Here is a 12,373-nt window from a genome sequence, read left to right on the forward strand (position 1 = left end):
TGTCTTAAAACTGGTGCCGTAGCACAAGTTCATGAACTATTTTATGTCTTTGGACATTGTAACCTATTAGGAAAGCTTACCAAGGTGATCAGGGCTTCCTATATATGGGCTTTACAATTTCTTCACCACAGTTATGAGTATACACTACATTACAACTGCCGGAAATGAGCATAAAATAGGTACAGTAAAGAGGTATCTCATTAAAAATATAAATTATTTTTCAAGGACTAGTCACACTATGTAAAAGGTTTGATATATTTGAAACACTTACGAAAACTTCTTTTTGCTGCTTAGTTTCAGGATAATATAAGAAAGGCAACAAATGAGTAGAGGCCATTTGGCACACCCATTTCATTGCTAATAGCTTATGTAGCTGTTTCTTGTAGGGATCTCACATAATGTTCTTACGTTAATGTTCAACAACATTCCTGGGCAGCTTGTTCCTAACACATACCACCCTTTTTGCAAATATTATCCTCCTGTTGTTTTACTGTATACTATGTGCCATTATGTGGCTTTATCTGCTAAACAACAACAGAGGAAAGGTTTACTGTGTTGTTCTACAGCAAAAACGCAAAACATGTAGTGAAGTACAGTTAAAAGACAGTAAGAGCATTATGAAACACACAGAAGTACGTATGAAGTATGCGGAATCATAAAGCAAAGAAGATGCTCAACAGCAAACATACCATATATTATATTTTAAAATAAATTAAATATATAAATTATTAATTTTTTAATCTATTTTATATACTGCCTTAAAAAGTGGCGTCTCAAAGCACCTCACAATAATGAAAAAAAATCACACAATGAGAGGAGACAGCAGAATTACACAATTACAATAAGAAAGAAGTAAAGGTTTATCCCATGCTGAAAAGAGAAGAAAGGAAACACAACATCTTGGCCCGAAGAAGGCTCCACAGCCAAAACTTTATGTTTCTTTCTTCTCTTTTCACCATGGAATAAACCTGACGCAGCTACAGTACCTACTTGAACAACTACAGTAAGGATTTGGAACACAGTAGGAAAGCAACGGGGCAGACATACAACTAATTAAATAAAAGCCCTTCTAAAGAAGAAGGTTTTGGGTCTGGATCCTAAAGTGCTCAGGGAAGGTGACTTCCCAAATTTGGCACATTTTTGTGTACACTAAGACAGCAATGTGCTTTGGTGAGCCTACAGTACATCTGATTAAGCAGAAAAAAGACTTAAGTTTCCACAAACACAAAATTACAGTATTCTGTACTTCTGAAAAGTACAGAATATTAGGTGGTTTATGGATTTATACTATAATCTTTATTGTAGTAACCAATGGAAGTTGATATTTATTTAAGGGGTACCTCTCGTAACTGGTCTCGTACACACTTTTTCCTTTGGTGATATCTCCAGGATTCAAAACAACAGTGTTAGACAGTTGACAGAATATTTGCTGTCATCTCATTTTCCTAGTGTTACTGGATATTTATGTCTGAGCGTCTGAAAAGTGTATAATAATCAAATATTCAAAAAAGAAACAAAACAGATGAAATGCAGTTTTAATTTAATTTTAGAAATATACTTATATGTACTTTAAGCCCCCTTAACACCTACATAACTAGGTAACATCTGGGTGTTTGTTAAATTGCAGTGTTAAATTCTGAATTACTAAAGAGGCCACTCTTCAGAAAGTATGAGCTATTTATTTCCCCTTACACTGCAGCAAAGAGAGCTTTGGATGGGGTTTTTTGTAACATAAAATGGGATATGATAGTTTGAAATAGCCAAATAATGCGGGCCACCATCTTCCATTAGAAGCAAAAAAGAAAAGATATCAAAAACTGCAGAAAAAGTGAACAAGAAAAAAAACTAAACAAAAAAATCCCACATCCCCCGCAACTTTAAAAACATGTCCCCTATTCTCAAACTAAATCATCTCCCCATATCAAATACATTACATTACTAACAACGCTTACTCCCTATTATTTTCTGTATCTCCACAGAGGCCCCTGTGCTATGCTTCAGGGCACAGGCTCACATGTACCGTAATGCTGAAATCTCTAAGTCCACTTTAAGGTTCCCCGGAGATGTTAGATCTGAGAGAACTCATTGGAGAGGCAGCCTGGAGCAATGTCAGCTTGTGAGAGGCAGGCTGACGGAATTCAGAGAAGGGGGATTAGGAGAGAGGGAGAGAGGAATGAGGACGCACAGCAATTCACTTTCAGAGGTCTGTGGTTTTCTGCTGAAAGTTTGGGAAAGATGCCCTTTACCTCCTCCAGGATGTTGTGATTCCTTTCCCTTCTTTCTCTTTTCCCTTCTTGTGCCACTGCTTGTTCTTCCTTTTGTCTGCTGCCAACCTCTTTAATCAAAAAGAAAGTTTGATATGCCCGTGATGTGAGATGTTGTCAAGAAGGAGCAGGTGTCCCTCAGAAGCAAAGGAAATTGTGTTTTTGTAAATTTAATTTAGCTTTGTTTTGAAGGGAGGGATGAACTAATTTACAATGCTTTAACCTGGCTTAAATTATCAACTATATTTCTGTTAGCTATGCTTCTTTATTCAAAACACAGGACGTCCAACTCTCCAGTGTACCAATTACAACTGGCTATGTGCCACTTGAACCAGCAATTCTATGAGCCTTATCAGTCCCAAATAAATTTGAAAGTAATTCTAGTGACTAACTGAAAGTGCCAGATTCAGAAAATGAAATGCACGCAATTGTGGTTGAATAGCAAACTTGATAAGCTGCAGTTGAAAAAGGAAGGCAGGTCCCATCAGCTTCCTTGTGAATCTGACTGGAAGAATTGACAAAAAGAGTATTACTGTATTATTGTTGGGTAGAAAGAAAAAAACTGCAATTATTATCATAATTAAAAATAAGAACTAAACAGCCTACTCTCCTAAACATCTTTTCTGCACTTAACTTTGAGGAGCTTGCATACTGCATAAGATGTATATAATCTTTGATGACTGCAAACAAGAAAGAAAACCAGCTAGAAGTCCAATACCAATCTATTCTGCTCTAATTTGGAAATTCTGGTCCAGAGGGAATAGCACCACCTACTGCTCCACCAGCACCATTTACAGTAGCAACCTGGTCTTTCTTAGAGGGCTCCCATCTCAATATAGTCAGACTTAGCCTTACTCAGCTTCTGAGCTCTGACAAGATCAGGCTACAGGGTAGTACTGTTGCTTGCAACATTTGATTTTGGCAACCACATTTAGGATGTTCAGCAGTTCTATGCAAGAATCAACTCATTGCTGGCACTTGTGGAGATTTAAATTTAAGGTGTTTCATGCAATGTACCACATAAGGTCACATAAGAGTCATAAGATAAAATACAAAACGAGCATTATGATGCCTTTCTCTGCTGCTAGTATCTGGATAACAAAAGGAACGGTCAGATGAACAGGCATTGAGCTACCCTGACATGCCGAGACATACTGAATGATTTGTTGCGGCATCTATTCATCTGAGACATCTTCCAATTCTCCACAGGAAGTGCTGACAATGGGAAGGATGTGCTCATACCACACCCTATTTACTTCTATTGCATATTAGTACAGAAACAACCCAATTCTGTATCATGGAACAGAGCCTTTGAATCAGGAATATGGCAGGCTGAAATAAGGCAGGTCATGAAAAGACAGTATTGAGGTTTATGGGAACATGAGGTGTTCATTTTTAAAAATGACAATCTGAAATTATTTTAGCCTGTTCACAATCATCATTGAGCCAAGCACCAATAAGTCAATAAAAACTTAACCAATCCATGAAGTGGCAGGAGTACCCCACTGACCACAGTGAAAGGCTTGTAACCAAAGAGTGTAACCAGAACTGAGCTACTGTATGAGCAAGAGAACAGAGGATGGAGGCTGCTGAGGGAAGGGCTGCAAGAAGACATTTCCAAGTCTTGTCTGAGCACTCCTCTCATTTTGGAATCGCGCCAATAAGATGTTTGATTTTGTATGGTGTTAGTGGTGTCAGTGTGCTACTGGCTGAGCATTTGAGAGCTTGACAAGCACCAGAAAACAAACCGAAAGCAGACAGATGAGACTAAGACAGTGAAAACAGAGTGTCACTGTATCTTTGATGCTGCAACCTTGCAATTATAGAACAGCATGGAGAATGAGGTGCTCTTAAGCTTCCAGGAGCAGGCAAGCACAGTGGGTACTGTAAGTCACGGAGCAGGATGGAAGATTCCCTGGAGCACTGAGTAGGTCACTCCCTGCTGATGACTTCCAGGCTACAGGACACACCTACACCCAAGGTGTTTATGTGATGAGCCACTCAGGAGCCCAGAAAGAGAAGAAGCAGTCAGAAATGTAGAGCAACATAAGCTCTTCATAAGCAAAGACTCACACTGGACACTTTTAAGGCAAGACTCGAAAATGTCATCTTAATAGTGTAATATATCTATTGTGACCTTAATGACCTTCATAAAGTCTTGGAAAGCAACTAAATGTTCGAGAGCACAATGACAAGTGTAAGCTCTGCACAAGCTTCTTAAGCTTATTAAAATACCAAAAAGTTGTTTTTTTTAAATCTAATGGGCTGTGTCTCTTTCTTGCTTTTTCAGAGAGATCTGAAACTCAAAGGTCCTTGGAAAAACCTTACATGCTTTATCACAAAGTGTAAGAAAAAAAAAGGAGAGAAGCTATTACAAATTGTAAACCCAGGCAAAATTTTGAAAGGCCAGGATACAAAGTTTTGAGAAACTGTTTGCAGTGTCTGCTAAACAATACAGGGCTGACTTATGTTTGGTTGAATCAACAGTATGCAGCACAGACCACTAATGACATATGTTTGTCATTTCTATGTTTTTCTTTCATTTTCTTCTTCTTCGTTGACGATCGTTTTTCTTTTTACTGTACAGTAAATTCATTATTTATGTGCCTTGCCCTTGTTGTTCGCAGGTGCCTTTTGTCACACTGTCTTACTGGTGCCCCTGGATTGATAACTGTTTTTTTTCCCTCTTTCTAGAAAGATACAATCTTGACTAACCATTCAGTGGGGCGGCTGTCAGGACAGCCCTGTCCGAGCTATTATGATGTCCTAATGTGCTCTGTAGCAACATCATCACAGCAGTATCACAAAGGTAATAGTCAGAACTGAATGAAAAAGATAGGCCTTTATGCTTTCTTACTCAAACATAATTCTCAGCATTTGCCATCTTGACACCATCATTTCATTCTTTTTTCTGGAACGCAACCACAATAACTTTTATTTTATTTTTTTGCCTCGCTCCAGTACACAATATTCAACCCCTATTTCTTCTTTTCATTTTTTTCTCTTCTTGTTCTTATTCTTCTTGTTTTTTTTAAACTTCCAAGGTCAGGCAGGACAAACAATGCCACTGGTGTCTGCTTGAATTGCGAACGCTACTGGCGACCATTGCCTTGGTTTCCTAGGCAACACACTAACCATTAATTTTCAATTAAAGCAGACAAAGAGATGACAGCTCTAGGTCTATGGAAGATGTCAAGAATCTGTATTAATATACGACAAGTGAGCATAATTGTGTGTCCATTTTTGAAAACTCATCTGTGCTATCAGTGAAATGTGAATGCAGAAGATAATTTAGGGGCATATACATGCTGTATTTTTTTACATATAACATTATTGCACACCTTCCTAAAAAAACAATTATTGACATTATCATTAGTAGTAGCAGTACTTGGATTACAATTATAAACATCAGTGCCTCTTTCTCTTCAGATTCTTTTCTGTCAGTCTAATGTCAGAAAACACTTCATTTATAAAGGGTGGTCAGTCTGCAAGAACAGTTCCTTGAGATTTAAAAGGATCCCCAGAACATATAGTTAAAACTGAGAATAAAAAATAGGTTTCCAAATAACATGATGCCTACATTATTATGTTTTTCAAAGTTGCAACAACTATTCAGCAAGTGATAACAGGAGCTCATGGGTTAGCAAACTCATGAGCATAGTGCCTGGTAGGTTTTGGACAGAGGAGCCCGCAGTCAACTAAAGCACACATCTGCGTTATTCTTCCAATTGGGAGTGTTTTTATTCTTTATTGTCTCATTATTTTTGCTTGCACTGGCTCCTTCTCAGCAGTAAAATAATTCCATGTAAACATGAACATTATCAAATCTTCACTTGGTATTCCCAGTAAAAGCCCACTCCTATTCCACTGTCAACCCCCTCCTGCAATGGAATGCTCCAACACAGGTGCCCCTTTTAAAAAAATATATTATCAGAAAAATACTGTAGCTTGCAGGCGGCAATAACAGAAAAGGGAAACAGCAAACAGTCTGTAGCTCCCGACATTCATTGTGAAACCCCCATGGCTGGAGCTGTGTGCTAATACAGATAAGAAATTGAGACGGACCTCAAGCAACTGACTGCCACACAAGTCAAACAGCAAGTGGTGCTGTGGGAGGCGCAGAGGTCACAGAATGCTAAAAAGAACCTACTGTTGAAAATATAACTTTTAAAAATTGAAGATTTAAAATGACATTTATTTCCACTGTAAGTGGGGTTTCTCTTAGTGCTCTGTTTGATTTTGTAAGAAAGGCCCAAAAGTTACAGAAGACATTCTTTAGGAAAAACGTCAACTGCTCCTCCTAACGTTTCCTTAGAGCTTTCGTTGATTTTTTCCATTTGCTGCCCATGAAGCATGGTACATAAATAAGAACAATATTACAGCAAAATCAAAAATTCTGTTAAATAAAATGCCTTTTTCTTCAATAAATTACATTTTGTGAGCAGCATGCCAAGATTTAGTGGAAAAAATGCCAAATTGCAACACTTGCCCTGATTTAGAACGTCTCAACCGCCATCCTCTTAAGAGCCATTCAGCATGGCTGGTAAGACCGTTTTCCTCAACGTGTTTAAACTCAGTGCTGCCCTCTAGGGGCTGGAAGACCACAATGTGAGGAACTGGAATATGACCACATATTGAAGTAATTGCACAATTACAGTTTTGCTATTCGGTCTGTAAAGAGGACTGCGATTACTCTTTCCTGTTACATACCAGAATGTGCATAAGCATGCTCCTTGAAGAAGTGGATGTCTAATGCTAAGACTTTGTAAGGTGCGCGCAGATTTTTTTCCAAGCTGTAGATCAGGTTCTGTATTCCACCCCATCGTCATTGATGCACTAAGGGTCCATCGTGTTAGATAAGATGAGTGCTGTATTGAGGATTTTTTTCAATTGCTCTTACAGAAAACAGCAGCAAGTGTCCTTGCTTATGGTCATATGCTGTTTATTTCAATACTGTCTGCTTTGAATAATTGTCAAAGTTCACCATGCTTTTTCTCTGTAACATTTGACAGGCCAGGTTGAGAATTGCAGTTATTGAGCTAATGAAATCCTAAAATGTCTTTGTGTTTTATTTTTAGTTTAGGAGAAAAGAAAATGAAAAAGAGAATACAGTAACGATCTCACAAAAATCAAAATAGATCAAAATGCCCCTAAAATAGCAATAAACTATCTTAATATGATTACACTTTTCCCTAAGACTCCTGAGGCTATTTCTTTCTTATTTCTATATCGTACTTAAATGTTCACTCGCTCTAAACACTCCTTCAGTTCTTCCAAAGAACTGAAATGGGAGAATTTGATCAATTTACTATGCCCAGCACAGGGAAATAAACTGATGTGCTGTAAGATGTTGAAGTACAAATGAATCCCTTGGCTTGAAACAAAAGGCCTTTTCTTTGGGGAAGAGTCACACAGAAGCCTTCAGAGAGTAACTGGACATGATCCAGGGGTATTGCCTGGTCCTGGAAAATACTTTAAAAATTCAGGAGTATCTTATCACAACAAGACTCTACTGGATCAAAATCTAGCGTTCAGCTTATCCCAGCGGGGGCTGCTGCTAAGTTCATCAAACAGCCTCTAAATCCAGCCATAAATGTTGCCAACTTCTTTCTTTATTACACTCACAGTATTAGTGCTTTTAATTAAGGTAATTAAATTCATCTTTAGCTGTGCAATAAATATAGTTTAATATGCATCCCCTAAACTAAACAGTGACCCAGTTATCCCGACTTTACCTTAGGATACTCCAATTTCTAACATATTTAGGTCAGATACACAAACTGACAGGATTTCCTTTCAACCACATCAGAGAGGCTTGAAAAATGACACAAATAAAAAAGACTACACTGGCTAGGCAAAAAAATGCTACATTATTTATAAAAACATGTAAAATTAACTCAAGGTTTGATTAAGATCGTCTAGACTGTACCTCTTGGAAAGCCTCAATTAATAATTAAACCCCTATTAGTTCTTTTCATACTCTTAATTAATTTTAATTTAATGATCATTTTTAATTCACATTTAATGTAATGTACCTTTTTTTCATTTGGCATATTTTTAGCATTAGCCTATGAATCACTGAAATCATAAGATCTGCAGATTTGATTGAAAAAGTGTCCTACTTACAGATGCTGTCTTTTGTATGAAAGGAGACTGATCCAGAAGATACAAATCCATTCAGTTTACCTGGTGTGCAGTGAAAATTTTGTGTTGCATTCAGCATGGTGTTTTGAGGCATGGGGCAGCAGTCTAGATCTACCTCTCAGAAAACACTACATATCCACATGCACATATTCAAAACTTCTTGGGGTTAAATACTAACACTACTGCAGCAAAAAGGCATTTTGTATTCAGGGAAAATAAAAAATTAGTCTCAGAATCAACTGGCATAATATTTAGAACCTGTCCTTGAGGGCAACACTACAGCATATTTAGTGGGGCTCCTTAAACCATCGTCAGCTACAGACCTGAGAAGGGGATTAAATTGGGATAAAAACCCTTAATTTAGCTAATACAACTCTCTTTCTATGGTCTTCCACCACTGGTGATTTAAGGAACCCTACAAGACCTGCTGGACATTTGCCCTCAAGAACTAGATTTGAGGCCTAAAACCCACAATAACCTAAAAATTAAATGCTACATTTAACACAGGCTGAAATTGAAGCATTTATTAAATATTTTTCATCAGCCATGGAATGGGCCGTTTGGAATGCAGCAGATCGGTGTGGCACAGGAATTAATGATCAAGATAACAAGATGGAAAAAAAATTTAAAAATCACTTTCATAATATTACATGCCAGTTTTTATGAGCAAACATTGAATAGTGCTATTGCAATGATTTTACGAAAGAAGATGAAACCAAAAAACATAGACCACGTAGAAAGCACAGACAAACACAATGATATAAAGTGCAATGCATATCCATATCCACATACATAATTAAAAACAACTATTTTATAACAGGGTGATATAGTGCATTGGCAGTTGGCACAGCTGTTTCAGAACTCGGACGTTGTGGGTTCAATTCCCGTATGAGGCACTGACTGTGAGGAATTTGCATTTCCTCTCCATGTCCACACAGGTACTCTCCAGGTGTTCTGGTTTCCTCCCACCTCCCATGGACATGCTGGCCAGGTTAATTGGTGCCTCTTAATGGTCTCTGAATGTATATGTTCATGTGCTCTACTATGGACTGGTGTCCCATCAGGGGTGTGGACCTGCCACGCGCCTTGTGCTTCTGAGATTGCTGCCATCACATTGCTGCAACCATTACCAGGAATAAGCTGCTTTCTGATAACAGGATGGATTGATGATGATAATAATAATAACAAAAAAAGCATGCAGTAGAATAAAAAACACATACAAATCACAGGTTGAAAGCTTAAGCTTCTAAAAGAAACGTTTATGTTTTAAAATGCTAAATATGAAAACATTTTTATAATAGGGAAGGAAACAGTGCTATGTGCCATTCCACAGTAAATGTGTCTTAGGATATAAGACTAATTACATGCCACCAGATGAAGGGAGAGGGGAGGGGGAAGAAGACTCACAGCTAATGGCCACCTGGCCTCAGCCAGCATGGGGACTGTGGAGAGTAATTACCCCTCTGCTACTAGACAGCCAGTCAAAACACTGACCTAATGCCTGAATACTGACAGAAAAAAATAAGGTTGTTTTTCTACAAATAGGGAAAAACCTCTTATTTATATTCACCAGTACTGGCATGTTCATTTAACAGCATAACATCTGCAAAAAAAAAAGCTCAAAAGGCACTCTGACTGATAATAATCCAATATACAGGTACAACATACTTGCTAACTCACTACTGTCACATCACTAAAGGGTTTTTTCATTAAGATAGCACAGAATGCAGTTTAATAAATAACCTCAAAAAACGTGCTTACACACAAAATTGCAGAACGCTAAATGGCTTTTAAGATTTAGAATACCAGGCCATTTACATTACACTGCTTTTCACATTTAATTTGCACAGGCAGAAAACTAAAGTACATTTCTATGAAGGAATACATCCAAGGTGTTTTTGCCCAAATTCCAATCTTGCCAGGTCATATTAACATATTCCCATAACTTTCTGCATTTAATGAAACAATATATAATTTAAAATAAACTGATTTAGGGAAGGAACCTGTTTTTAACAGGCTTAAATTTAAATCATACAAAACAAACCTGTTCTAATCAAACAAAAAAGCTTTTCTGTTATTCTATACTCTCAGAAATGTATTTTACACATATGTATTAAATCTGAAGTGAAGTGTCTCCATTCAATGCAAACTTCTCTTGTAGTGTGGAGGAAGGGCACAGGAAGGGGAGTGAAGAGGTGGAGAGGGGGGGCTACCTGCAAGGGAGAAGTGGAAAACAAGGCCATGACCTCTAGGTCGACACTCACATGACAAGAGCCAGACGTGACCGGGTCAAAGAAACCAGCAGCCCTGTAAGGCTTACTCTCACTCACTTACTCTCTGCCTCCCTCTCACTGCAGCACCTCCTTATCAATGTCCATCCCAGAATCTTTACTGCACACACTTAACAAATTCATCATCTGTTTCAATACATCCTAGTCTTTGTGTTTCTCATTACAGAGAAAAGCAAAAAAGCATTTTGTTTTGTTTTCTTTTCTTTTAGAAGACTTTAATTTTTTTCATGTCTTCCTGTCCCATCATTTAACAAAGTCAAGTACAAAGCTATGATTTGGCACACCTGTGCAGAGGATTTGTTTAGCTTTTTCTTAACCCTGTTTTGCAAAGACAAGAACCTTTTTTGACATATTCCTTAAACAGGTTTCAAACGACTTTAAAAAAACTACCTGTAGATGGGTGGCTACTATTTCACAGAAGAGCTCTTTACAAAACTGCTCTTAAAGGGGAACTGCAGTCCCAATTTCTCAGACTCTTTATTAAATACTGTATCTCGGTAACAAAATAACATAATTGATGGTATTGCAAAATTTTACAAACTCCAAATAAAGCACAAAAGTACCGTATGGTCTCCCTGTTGTCGCAAACTGCTGGTCTTGCCACAGGTAACAGTTTGGGCAAATTGCAATGTGAAGTGGCCCTTCCTGCTCAGTAGTCACCGTGATGACCAATGTTATGCTATGTACAAGCGAATGAGTACAGGTCATGCAAGCAGACATTTCACTGCAAAAATGTTCCAACGTCACCTGCATGAAGAGTTAACAAGTAAGAAGTATTTGTTGGCAAAACAATATCGAAGTCAAGAGCAATATTTTTAATGGATTAAAAGAGATTCACATGCCTGCCTGTGTCACGATCCTCCACCCTCCTATGAAGGGCACTCCGACCCTTTCGTACTTTAGTTATTTCGTGAACCTGTCCCGTTTGTCCGTCTTTACTTAAAGCGGGCGCTCCGCTATGCCTGGCTCAGCATTGGAGATGGACGCCCGGAAGCCTGCCTACCAGCAGGTCCAGGAGAGACCCGACAGCAAGGCTTCATCATGGCATCCTGACCATCTGAGTCCCGGGCTCGGAGCGCCTGGCCTCGTTATCCTAGTTTTATTCCCTGTCCCTGTTATGGATTTTAACTGTGTTTGTTTTGTCTTGGATGGATCCCCCGGTTTTGGACTTTGGACTGCGCCCCGGATTCCCCCTTTTGGACTGTCTGGACCTGTTTGCCCTTGCTACGCCCCCCGAGCACCGGATCACCGTCGTCACACCCCCCTGTCTATCTACCCGTCCTATCCTGCTGTACCTTCCCTGGATATCCTTCTCCACTTACTTCCGGATTATACCGTCTGCATAGGGTCCTGAACTATGCTTCACGGGAGCCTGGACCGGCTCCCGTTACAGCTTGTTTACAATGTAATAGGGCTATTTCACCTCACCGAACGTTTGGTTGCCTCGTTCTGAATCAAATCTATTTTGTGATGTACGGTAAATTTTTACACATTACTGTGTACATTTTACTTTCATTGTGGTGTGATATACACTCATCAATGCCAATTCTTTCTAACCCCAAAATATAACAATAGAGTTGCAGTTCCCCTTTAATATGACACCACAAGACAGTAGCAAGAACAACACATGGCTGAGAGAAAGGAAGGAAAATGTGACAAACATGCACTAAAGAA

The sequence above is a fragment of the Atractosteus spatula genome, chromosome 7 (assembly GCF_055471065.1).
Source record: "Atractosteus spatula isolate fAtrSpa1 chromosome 7, fAtrSpa1.hap1, whole genome shotgun sequence".
Lineage (NCBI taxonomy): Eukaryota > Metazoa > Chordata > Actinopteri > Semionotiformes > Lepisosteidae > Atractosteus > Atractosteus spatula.